General features: G+C 35.0%; 1 pseudogene; it reads right to left on the reverse strand.

The window, feature by feature from the left end:
- Positions 1–3,257: 3,257 nt before the first annotated feature.
- LOC138987527 (nucleosome assembly protein 1-like 1) lies at positions 3,258–5,126 on the reverse strand (annotated as a pseudogene).
- Between the last annotated feature and the right edge of the window lie 6,429 nt (positions 5,127–11,555).

An 11,555-nucleotide genomic window follows, 5' to 3' on the forward strand; every position in this document is an offset into this window, starting at 1 on the left:
TGTATTAGTTTTGCCAAATATCAAAATGAATCTGCCACAGGTACACATGTGTTCCCCATCCTGAACCCTCCTCCCTCCTCCCTCCCCATACCATCCCTCTGGGTCGTCCCAGTGCACTAGCCCCAAGCATCCAGTATCGTGCATCGAACCTGGACTGGCATCTTGTTTCATACATGATATTTTACATGTTTCAATGCCATTCTCCCAAATCTTCCCACCCTCTCCCTCTCCCATAGAGTCCATAAGACTGTTCTATACATCAGTGTCTCTTTTGCTGTCTCGTACACAGGGTTATTGTTACCATCTTTCTAAATTCCATATATATGCGTTAGTATACTATATTGGTGTTTTTCCTTCTGGCTTACTTCACTCTGTATAATAGGCTCCAGTTTCATCCACCTCATTAGAACTGATTCAAATGTTTTCTTTTTAATGGCTGAGTAATACTCCATTGTGTATATGTACCACAGCTTTCTTATCCATTCATCTGCTGATGGGCATCTAGGTTGCTTCCATGTCCTGGCTATTATAAACAGTGCTGCGATGAACATTGGGGTACATGTGTCTCTTTCCCTTCTGGTTTCCTCAGTGTGTATGCCCAGCAGTGGGATTGCTGGATCATAAGGCAGTTCTATTTCCAGTTTTTTAAGGACTCTCCACACTGTTCTCCATAGTGGCTGTACTAGTTTGCATTCCCACCAACAGTGTAAGAGGGTTCCCTTTTCTCCACACCCTCTCCAGCATTTATTGCTTGTAGACTTTTGGATCGCAGCCGTTCTGACTGGTGTGAAATGGTACCTCATAGTGGTTTTGATTTGCATTTCTCTGATAATGAGTGATGTTGAGCATCTTTTCATGTGTTTGTTAGCCCTCTGTATGTCTATTTAGTTCTTTGGCCCATTTTTTGATTGGGTCATTTATTTTTCTGGAGTTGAGCTGTAGGAGTTGCTTGTATATTTTTGAGATTAGTTGTTTGTCAGTTGCTTCATTTGCTATTATTTTCTCCCATTCTGAAGGCTGTCTTCTATGTGATAATTTTTAAAGAACTGTAGCATTTACCTATATTCAGAGAAGTTACAAGAACAGCCCCACTAAAAGGAGTCACTCTGGTTATTTTTGACCTGCTGTGAAATATCCCTTGTTGCTTTCTGCTTTTTGTCCTTCTTCTGGGATCTCTGGGCAAAGTTTATTCCTGGGTATACTATAAGCACCGGCTGACGATTTCCTGAGATATCGGTTTGTAGTTCTCCTAAAACATTATGAATGATGCTTCTTGATACTATCTTGATCATGATCAAGCTGGATGTCATGTTTCAACAAGGATATAAAATGGCATGATATGTATTTTTTTTATTGACTGAATGTCTATTTTCACTTTATAATTTAATCACATCTGTCTTCTATGTCATTATTGTTGCTTCTGTCTTGTTACATTACTAGATTAAATGTCTTAATTAACATATTTCTTGAGTGGATGGAGGACAGGCTGAAAGTAATGAATACTGAAGAAAAGTTTTGCTTTTGGGGGTACTTTGACAGAATGAAAATATCATTCAGGGTTTTGAGAGAAGATGGTCATGAACAATACCTCAGTGTTAAATAGTGCTTAAATCATTTGCTATCAAGCCCATAATGAAATAAAAGTATCTGCAATATTTATACATTTTCACACTAACTACATTAATTAGAGTCCGTGAGATCAATATGCATTTTGTATGATATGGGGGCTTGCAAAGTATAACCAAATTGAGAAAAAAACACCATTACATTTTAAAAATGTGTATTTTAATTTATTTATTTATGCATATGGCTGTGCCAGGTCTTAGCTGTGGAATGTGAGATCTAGTTCCACAACTAGGGATCCAGTATGGGCCCCCTGCTCTGGGAATACGGCGTCTTAGCCACTGGACCACCAGGAATGTCCCTATATTTTTTTGCAAGTATCTAAAGGAATGCATATTTAAATATTTAAGTGATTCTGCAAAATCATCCTCTACAATTGTTTGTCCAACTTTTCTCACCTCCACAACAAAGCCTGAGGACAATTGTTCCAACTCTGTCTTCTCCATACTGAGTAGTATCAGTCTTTTAAATTTTTTGACAATGTGATAGGTAGTAAATTGCATAAGTTTGTTAGTAAATTTGAATATATTTTCATAAATTTATTGGTTATTTCTATTTCATCTTCTAAAATTTTTTTCAGGAATTTTCCAATAGATTGTTTATATTTTTTTCTTATAGTGTTGTTTGTACTGAATTCATACATGAGGTTAGAGAGATGACTATCCATGCAATATTAATTTCCTCTACTCAAAAATGTTCTTTTCTGCCTTTCATTACTGTTTTATAGTATTCTCCATTAGGGTATATAGTTCTTTTATAATATGGAAGTGATCTGTAGTTGATACTATGTTTTAAATATTTCTTGGCCACTTGTACTTTATTTTTATATGACAAAAGTGTCCATAAACTTTTATTTTCATGTTGTCAAATTCAACAATATTGCTTTGATTCTGAATATTGGTTCAGGAAAACCTTCGCCACTAAAATAATTGTAAAAATTATATTCTTCATTTTGTCATTATGCTGTACACTTCAAACTTATATGATCCTGTATGTCAATTATATCTCAATAAAACTGGAAAGAAAAAATAAAATAGATTGGAAAAGCAATGGATTACATTAAACATATAGTAATAGAAACAATATTATCCAGATTGTCTAGATTAATCCTGAAAAAAAATTATCTTTAGATAGAATATTATGAGAAGCTTCTTAGAAAAAAAATTATTTGGTCATAGTTTTTGTGTTTAAAGTTTCATGTTTATTGTTCTCTGTTTTTAATCCCACTGATACCTTTTCTGTTTGAGTTTTTCCTTATTACTCCATGGAATAAAAATTGTGTTATAGGTTTTATTTAAAATCACATAAAGTAATATAAACAAATGATTATATCTATTACAAAAAACCCACTTTATTTACAAAGTTACATATTTATGTTTATTTTTTATTTTTTTTTATTTTTTTGAGAACTAAAATTATATGACATTTTTATTTTAGGATGCAAAAACAAAAATGAGCAAACAAACAACAAAAAACTTGAAATAGGCTTGTCAAATGATGTAAATTCATCCTTTCCATGGAAGCAGAAGGTAAATCCTACCACAAAGAAAAGATGCTTAATTAATGGAGGTTAAATTTTAAAAGTACAATTAAAATAAAAATAATGAGGCATAACTTCTGAAAATACTAGGTTTTATTCACTTCCCTAAGATAACCAATAACCATACTATTAGTTAATAAGCTTTTCTTATAGTAAATGGTGTCACCTGACATACAAAAACCTGTTAATCTAAATTATCAGGTGTAGGCTTACTGGAAATTCTTAACCATATACTTGTCTTGACAAGTTTTGCTTTTTGAACGATGAATTGTCTTAATGCAAGTCATTGGATTTCTGTAACAAAGTAATGAAAGGCACAGCTCTTGCAAGCAAACTTAAACCCATTCAACCAGCTGAAAAAATACTTTGGTTCTTCAGGAAAAAACTTAGCAAGACAAAAAAATCTGCTTCATTTCACAGTTCTGTTCATTTTCATAGCTTTAATCTAACAGTTACATGATAAAAATACTCCAAGAAGAACCAAACTATATAGCAACGAACGAACATGCGTGAGAGATTCTGTGCACTCGATGCAGCTGGCAGAAAAACTAGTTAAAATGCTAATTAGAACAAATTTGGTCTTTAAAATATCAGTTCCTTTCCTTTAAAAAAAACTTCTGAGTCTACCAAGAAAATACAAAAACATAAGGCTGTAAGTAAATAATAGCTGTGTTTAGGCTATTACAGTGCAGGTTATCTATCCTCAGGCCTCATACATCCTGCTTCACTGCTGCTTGCACTCTGCTGGGTTTTGATCCTTCTTTGGGTCATAGTCTGGATCATTTTCCTCATCTCCTTCTTCTTCCCCTTCCTCATCCGCTTCTTCACCTTCTTCATCATAATCATCGTCATCATCTTCAATAGCTTCTCCAGTAAAGTATAACACTGATCTTGGGATTATACACTCACGTAAAAAGTGACCAATTTCAAAGTCTGCAGCGAGGATAGCTTCAGAATCATCATCCAGATATCCACTCTCAGGAACTTCAGGAGGGGCAAAAAAATTAAAGAAAGAGTCATTAGAAACTGTTTTGGTCACAGTACGAACTGTCCCACGACCCTTGTGTTTCTGCTTCTTCTTAATCATTTTCAAAGTGACATTCTTCCCTTTTTTCCAATCTATCTGGCACCCTGTACAACCCATAATTTCTGGTCCATCAAGAGAAAAGGGATCAGAATCATCTGGTTCTGACCTCATCCTATATGTCTTTGTCAACACTTCATTTGTGAAATATTCATTGGATTCAAAGTGAAATTCTAAGACAAAACTCATAGGCTGACCAGCATCTGAGAACTTCACTTTAATATCTTTCAAGTGCTTCAGAATAGGCTCATCATGTTCCTGAACCATATCACTGAGCAAGTCAATGTTCTTAAAAACAGTCAACCAAAACTTAGGAATTCCCTTGGGATCTTCTTTTTCTTCATCCTTTTTCTCATCTTCAATCTTGGCCTTTTCTTTTAGCTCCTCTGAGATTTCATCTTCCTCATCTGGTTTCCATTCACACTCTTCTTCTGTAGGTTCATAAATGGCATTAATGATCTCAAATCACTTATCAAACAGAGGCTGATAAAGAACAGCATACTTTCTTTCAAGATCATGAACTTCCTCATAGAATTTGGCTTCTATCTGTGCACATTTAACTTGAAGGTTTTTGAGAGCATTCACTTGTTTTTTAACTACCCTAGGCAAGCTTTCAATGTATCCTGTTAGTGTTTCTATCAGACCATCAAGTCTTTCTTGAAGGGCTGCAAGAATCTGAGGATTTTGCATCATCCAAACAGTCAGCTGACGCGCTTTGATTTTTGTTTCTTCACCAGTTTCTTCTTCTTCTACTTCTTCAACATCATCCAAATCTTGATCAAGTTCAGACTGTTCTTTGTTGTCGATGTCTGCCATGTTGTACAAAAGCCAAATATCTTCAAAAATGACAAATTTCGTTTTCCAGCTCGGCTCTCCGGTGGCAAGCACAGGGAGCCCAGTGGCCCGAGCTGCGCAGGCAGTGACTCAGGGCTGCGGCGGGAGAAGCAGGCAGGTGGGAGGAGCAGGAGGCGGCGCTGCGAGCAGATGGAGCTAAAAAAAAAAGCTGTGTTTAGTTTTTAAATTAATTTGCAACTTATTGTGTGGTTGTGAATTAGGGATTTTCTTTTTTTTTAATTTAAAACCAATTTTAAACAATTTATTGTTCAAATAACTCCTTTCCCTGTCATTTGAACTATTCCCATTATTATATTCTAAATTTAGATGGATATAAAAGACTATGACAATGCATGTTATTACACATAGCTTGAGTTCATTCATCTCAAGTTTTATATAAAAAGTACAACATGTGAATATGACATTGTTTATCCATTTCCATTAAGTTGTTTATATGTTTTTACTTTTACAAAGTGTTATACATTCTTGTACCTATTTCTTTTATTTCTTTTTGAATAATTATATGAAAAAATTTTCTATCATGTTTAGTTAGAAATATTCAATTTTAGGTGTTAGAGGAGATGCATTTTTATCCTACATGGATATTGCTAGAGGGTTCGCTCTTAAGCAGTAGTTGTTGCAGCCAAGTAATGAATAACTTCACTTCACTTCACTTCAGTTGCTCAGTTGTATCCGACTCTTGTGACCCTATGGACAGCAGTACCTCAGGCTTCCCTACCATCACTAACTTCCAGAGCTTACTGAAACTCGTCCATTGAGTCGGTGATGCCATCCAATCATCTCATCCTCTGTCATCCCCTTCTCCTCCCACCTTCAATCATTCCCAGCATCCGAGTCTTTTCAAATGAGTCAGTTCTTCGCATCAGGTGGTCAAAGTATTGGAGTTTCAGCTTCAACATCAGTCCTTCCAATGAATATTCAGGACTGATTTCCTTTAGGATGGACTGGTTGGATCTCCTTGCTGTCCAAGGGACTCTCAGGAGTCTTCTCCAACATCACAGTTCAAAAGCATCAATCCTTCGGGGCTCAGCTTTCTTTATAGTCCAACTCTTACATTCATACATGACCATTGGAAAAACCAAAGTTTTGACCAGATGGACCTTTGTTGGCAAAGTAATGTCTCTGCTTTTTAATATGCTGTCTAGGTTGGTCATAGCTTTTCTTCCAAGGAGCAAGTGTCTTTTAATTTCATGGCTGCAGTCACCATCTGTGGTGATTTTGGAGCCCCCCAAAATACAGTCTGTCACTGTGATTTCTAAATCCTTTGTAATATTTGATGGTTTCAAAGATTTCACTTTTGTCAAACCTAAGTGTGTGAAGCATTCCACCAGTGTTGCTTCAATGTGCTTGTGTTTAATTGTGCACGATATTACATGTTTGCTGACCTTTTGATGTTGCTCCACTAATAAATACCTGTTCTTATTTTTTGCATGTTTTTCAACTTTATTGATACCATTGGCATTAAATAAAATGCACATATTTTAAGTGTGTGATTTAATAAGTTTTGGCATATGCACACACTCATGAAAACATCATTGCCCAAGTCAAGATAATGAATGTATTCATCACCTCATATGCATGTATGAATCCATCATCCACATGCTTACTGTATGGTTCAATTTGTATCAGATTCTGGGAAATTCAAATGAATCTACGGTGACAAAAAGCAGATGCCAGAGGATGCCTGGGAATGGCAAAGGTTGGGTGAATGCAGAGAAGTGGAAATTAAAGAGAGGCACAAGGGGTTGTCTTTGTTCAGAACGTCTTTGCTCTTCTTGGTTCTTTTCTCTTCCACGTTAATTTTAGAATGTTATTCAAATGTCACAAAACTATGTTTATGGAATTTTGACTGAAATTGCATTGAATTCATATATGAGTTTGTAGAGACTAATATCTGTACAATATTGATTTCCTCTATCCCTGAATGTTCTTTTCTTTCATTAATGATTTATAATATTCTCCATTAGGTCTTCTATACACTTAAGAACTTTTTCCCTTGTGGATCTTTAGTATTTGTTGCTGTTGCAAATAAGGTTTTTTCCCCCTTTTTCCAACATATAAAAACGCTACTGATATGTAATATGGCTGTTGAAAAAAGGAATCTTAAATCTTAATCATTTTAATTTTAATAGATTTATACATTCTTAACCTTTTTATGTAGACAATCATGCTGTCTGCCAATAAGTACAATTTTGTGTCTTCCTTTACAATCTCATAATTCTTGTCTGTTTCTTATCTTATCACATTGACTGGTACTTGTGATGGTGTTGAATATAAGGTTTCCTCAATTTGGAGATTGACTTTACCAGTTCACCAGGGTTATAAATAATACTGTATCAGAACTCAGTTTGTGTTCACTTTAGTTTTCCGTCAGACCATAAAGCTAGCCCTCAAAGGAGATAAGTAACCCAATTAAATGGATGCAGATTCCAAGAGCTCCTTTATTACTTATAAATCCATGTCTAAATTGGTGGTTAATTTCAGCTGTGAGGAGTGAGGAAACCCGTCTGTCAAAGGAACTCAGAATCACCAGTTTAATGTTTTTATTATACAAATAGGATGGGAGAGGGGTCACATTAGGTCCAATGTCTAAATCCTACCATATAAGAAATGGATTCTTCCAAGAAGTTTTTTACATTTTTCAACATTTTATTTTTTACTAAATATTCTCAGGCCTAAAGTGCATTTGGTCAAGAAAAACTATTTTAGGTTAGAAGTTTTATTTTAGTCATAGTTTGCAAATTAAAAGAATAGTGTTTATATTGATGAAAGTTTTACTTATACTGAAATGCACATATAATTTTAAAGATTTATTAGTGGTATAAATTATATTAACAGATTTCTTAATGTAGAAATTGCCTTGCATTCCTTGCATAAACTCTATTTGGTTCTAACGTATTATTTTTCTTCATACCACTGAATTTGATTTGCTAATTTTTTTGGCTGTGCATGGCATGTGGGATCCTAGTTCCCTGACCAGGGATTGAACCCGTGCCCCCTGGAAGCATGGCGTCTCAACCACTGGACCACCAGGGAAGTCCTAATAATATTTTAATATGATTGTGACAGCCTACGAATTTTAGAAGATACCTTACCCATCTCTTTTAACTGTTCTTTCTTTTTTAAATGTTTCTGTACATTGCTGTATTTATCACATAAAAAATATAGCTGGATTTCATTGTAGCTATTATTTTAAGTTTATCTACTTTTCTCACACTTAAAATGGTCAATCTTTTATTTGTTATTTTTACCAGTATCTGAAATTATTTTTGCCATACTAATTAATATACACTATTTATTGTGCTTTCTCTTTGCTTCTTTTTACTTATCTTCTTATAAATTGACAAAATTTTCTTTATTCTTTTTTTGTTACTAACTTAAAGGTTATATATTTTTTCTTTTTTTTTAAGATTGACTTAAATTTTTAAAAAAAGATTTACATCAATTTAAAATTTTAAAACAAAGTCCAAGATTGTTCAATATCTTTATTTTCTTTTCAGAGAAATTAGCCCATATTAATTTTCCTCCAAACTGCACCATTTCTATTATTAATATCTGATGTTTTACTTTTTTTTAAACTGAGATTTATTAACTTTGCCAATACTTCTTAAGATTTATCATCTGTTTATTGGTTTCTTTGTATATCTTTTGTTGTTATTTTGTTCTCAGCTCTATTCCTTAGTTTATACAGTAAATAATACCTTTATTTTTTGTTGTTCAATCAACAAGTTGTGTCTGACACTTCACAAAGCCATGGACTGCAGCATGCCAGGCTTCCCTGTCCTTCACCATCTCCCAGAGTTTGCCCAAGTTCATGACCATTGAGTTGGTGTTGCCATCTAAACATCTAATCCTCTGTCACCCTCTTCTCCTTCTGCCATCAATCTTTCCAGCATCAGAGTCTTTTCCAGTGAGTTGGCTCTTCACATCAGGTGGCCAAATTTTGGGACTTCAGCATCAGTCCTTTCCTTTAAGATTGACTGTTTTGATCTCATTGCAGTCCAAAGGAATTCTCAAGTCTTCCCTAGCACCACAGCTTGAAAGTATCAATTCTTTGGCACTCTGCCTTTTTTTGTTATACAACTTTCACATAATTACTGGAAAGACTATCGCCTTAACTATACGGACTTTTGTCCGTGAAGTGATGTCTTTGGTTCTCACGGTCTTCATTTTTATATGCCTATTTCACTCTTTATTTCACCCTCAATATGAGTGATATAATTGCTTGGTATGAAGATACTGTGATTTCTTATGCTATTGCTGATTACTTGGAGAATTCTCTTACTTTGTATTCCTTATTATATAATCTTTTTTCTTCTAATTACTGAACACCTTTCTCTGACTTTCTACAATTTTATTATAGTGTTTCTAAATGGGGTTTAGCTTGTTTGAGAACTAATGGATTTCTTCACTTTTTGAAAATCATCACTTTCAATATCAACCATCTCCTATTCTAATTATTCTTTCTTTTTGGAATGTTTATTTGATATTTACTGGTCCTTCTCTATATCCTCCATATCATTTAATATCTTTCACAGTTCTTGATTTACTCCTTTGCTACATATATTTGAATTACTCAGCTCTATTTTCACACTCACTAACTCTATTTTAAGCTGTATCTTTACTGTTTAACTCCTCTATTATTTGTGCTTTTCACCAAAGAGTATTTATTTTTCATTTTTAGAATTTATAAAATATCTCTTTTGTTACTGTTTTCTCAAATGAAATCATTTTGGTTTTTCATATCCCCAAAACATAGAATATATGAGTATAAGAAACATTTACATTTCCTCCTCCCCAAACCCAAATATAACATTTAAACAAAATGATGTGTTGGAAAATTCTCAAGTTATATTCTAAATATACTAGGTAGAATGTCAGAATGCATGGTAGAATGGTAGAATACATGGTATTATTTTTGGAAAGTGCACCAAATGTCAACAAAGGGCATCTACAGTATTTTATTGCATATGAATTGTCTGTTTATTAACAATCATTATTTTTTTGGTTATCCAGAAGTGATGTTTTAACCACTTTACATCCTAATATAATGACTTATATAGGATTTTATTGTGTTTTAGCTATATTTTAGGAAATTTATTGTATTTTAACAAAAGTTAAAGCATACTGACTCCAATATGTGCCCAGAGGTGATCAAAACAACTGGGATTAAGAAATAGCTATATGTAAAAAGTACAGAGCTCCCTTTTCTGTTTTTGAGAGCAGTTACAGTAGCTCAGGATTGCCGAGAGAAATATCAATAATCTCAGATATGCAGATGACACCACCTTTATGGCAGAAAGTGAAGAAAAACTAAAGACCCTCTTGATGAAAGTGAAAGAGGAGAGTGAAAAAGTTGGCTTAAAGCTCAACATTCAAAAACCAAAGATCATGGCATCTGGTCCCATCACTTCATGGCAAATAGATGGGGAAACAGTGCCTGACTATTTTTTGGGTCCAAAATCACTGCAGATGGTGATTGCAGCCATGAAATTCAAAGACGCGTGCTCCTTGGAAGGAAAGCTGTGACCAACCTAGACAGCATATTAAAAAACAGAGACATTACTTTGTTAACAAAGGTCCGTCTAGTCAAGGCTATGGTTTTTCCAGCAGTCGTGTATGGATGTGAGAGTTGGACTATAAAGAAGGTTGAGCAGCAAAGAATTGATGCTTTTGAACTGTGGTATCGGAGAAGACTCTTGAGAGTCCCTTGAACTGCAAGGAGATCCAACCAGTCCGTCGTAAAGGAGATCAGTCCTGAATATTCACTGGAAGGACTAATGTTGAAACTGAAACTCCAATACTTTGGCCACCTGATGCAAAGAATTGACTCATTTGAAAAGACCCTGATGCTGGGAAAGATTGAGGGCAGGAGGAAAAGGGGATGACAGAGGATGAGAGGGTTGGATGGCATCACTGACTCAATGGACATGGGTTTGGGTAGACTCTGAGAGTTGGTGATGGACAGGGAGGCCTGGCGTGCTGTGGTTCATGGGGTCGCAAAGAGACACATGACTGAGCGACTGAACTGAACTGAACAATAGCTCAGGAGATAAAGTGTCCTCCTGCAATGCAGGAGACCCCAGTTCAATTCCTGGGTTGGGAAGATCCCCTGGAGAAGGGAAAGGCTACCCTTTCCAGGATTCTGCCTTGGAGAATTCCATGGACTGTATAGTCCATGGGGTTGCAAAGAGTTGGACATGACTCAGCAACTTTCACTTTCATAAATTTTCTTAAAAAATTACTTTTTCTATAGCATCTTGGACAAAAGTAGAGAAAGAGAAGGGGAAAAAGGGACATGGAAAAAGAAAAGAGGAAACTTTGGTTAGCCTGACATCTTAATTCAATTTCCATGCCATTTCCTGTAGAATAACAATAATACCAATAATGTATGCTGTGTGCTTAGTCTCTCAGTCTTGTTCTGACTCTTTGTGACCCCATGGACTGTAGCAT

Source organism: Bos mutus, chromosome 4 (genome assembly GCF_027580195.1).
Source record: "Bos mutus isolate GX-2022 chromosome 4, NWIPB_WYAK_1.1, whole genome shotgun sequence".
NCBI lineage: Eukaryota > Metazoa > Chordata > Mammalia > Artiodactyla > Bovidae > Bos > Bos mutus.